The 1,555-nt window shown below is 31.8% G+C and overlaps 1 non-coding gene across 1 annotated transcript; it reads left to right on the top strand.

Moving 5' to 3' along the window:
* Positions 1–314: 314 nt before the first annotated feature.
* LOC120363874 (U2 spliceosomal RNA) lies at positions 315–512 on the top strand. Its single transcript, XR_005579297.1, has one exon. It is a non-coding gene; the product is annotated as a U2 spliceosomal RNA (small nuclear RNA).
* Positions 513–1,555: the final 1,043 nt, after the last annotated feature.

Genomic DNA, 1,555 nt, shown 5'->3' with positions numbered 1-1,555 from the left:
CCAGATATAGTATGCACCTAAAGTAAAATAAATAAATTTAAAAATAATAATAATCAGAAAGATCAAGATGACTAACATATTCTTGCATAATGCATCTGTTAATGCCTGCTTGAATCTGTGTGCTACCGAATAGGATGGGAAATTCTTTGAAACATCTAGGAAGTCCATGCCTATGATCATGGGTGAAAAATGGCTTCATAGATTTGGATAATAATTATAAATGATGTTAAAATAATGAATTGTGATATGAAAAAATAGGATAAAGAAAGATTATTTGTCTATGCAAAAAAAAAAAGGAAAAAGAAATGTTGAAGATCACTTCTTGGCCTTTTGGTTAAGATCAACTGTAGTATCTATTCTTGTCATTTTAATATGTGATACATTGCTTGTCTGAGACCACATATTAAATGGACTTTTGAAACTAGGAGATGGCCTAGAAAGTTGCTCCATTTACTCCATACCTCCACGGATTGATTTGATATTGCAGTATTTCCAAAAAGAAAGAAAGAAAGAAGAAAGAAAGAAAGAAAGAAAGAAAGAAAGAAAGAAAGAAAGAAAGAAAGAAAGAAAGAAAGAAAGAAAGAAAGAGAAAAAAGAAAAAGAAAGATTGGGGATAAGTATAGAGTATAAATATTTCCAGAAAAATTACTGAAAATGAAGATAATTTTGTTTATTAATTTTGATGGCATGTTTGATATTCAGATTGACTTGGGTAGAGTTAGTCTCAGCTATTCAATAAAACACTACTTAGGTATCTATTGCTATGACAGTATTTCAGAGTTGCCAGTAAAGCCCCTAATCAGTTGACTTTAAGTAAAAAAGATTACAGTATTAGGTTATCTGGGTGGACCTGATTGAATCAGCAAGAGAGAGAAGTAATTCCATGGGTAGATGAGCGCATAATCTTTTGTTCCTATCTTTACTATGGATTTTGAACTTAACTATCCAGGCCATTGAATCATAGAAATCTCTTTATATGTATATGTAAGAATTTGAATATGTGTGTGGATACACACATATATCTCTTTCATACAGGTTCTCTTTATCTTCTTGAACCTCAACTGATATGCCAATTGAATGGGCTGATATAGAGCCTTTATTAACAGAATAATGAACCTGTACATGATCAGTGCATGTCATTGAAAATTTTCAGAATACTAAAGGAAAGAAAGAAAACTCAAAAGAAAAAAAAAAAAGATGGAAAAGGTGAAGGATATATGTTACACATACACAAGATCCCAGGACCAAGTAGCAATAAAGCATTCAACAATGCTAAAATATAGGCTATGATGTAAAAGTGACTTCAATTATCTGAAGTAAAATGATTTACAAACAAAAACTTATAGTCCATTTTATGGGTTCAATTTCATCTTCCCCAAAATGTATATATGGAAGTCCTAAGCCCTAACTCCCATTGCCTCATAATGTAACCTTTTTTGGAAATAGGGTCAATGTGCACATGACTAGCATTGGAACTTGGAAAGCAATATCCCAAAAAGAAGGCATCAGCAACAGCTGGAGAAGCATTTTTTTTTTCTGTGACCTTCTCTTGTCC

The sequence above is a fragment of the Saimiri boliviensis genome, chromosome 3 (genome assembly GCF_048565385.1).
Source record: "Saimiri boliviensis isolate mSaiBol1 chromosome 3, mSaiBol1.pri, whole genome shotgun sequence".
NCBI lineage: Eukaryota > Metazoa > Chordata > Mammalia > Primates > Cebidae > Saimiri > Saimiri boliviensis.
This window is presented reverse-complemented; position numbering and strand designations above follow the sequence as displayed.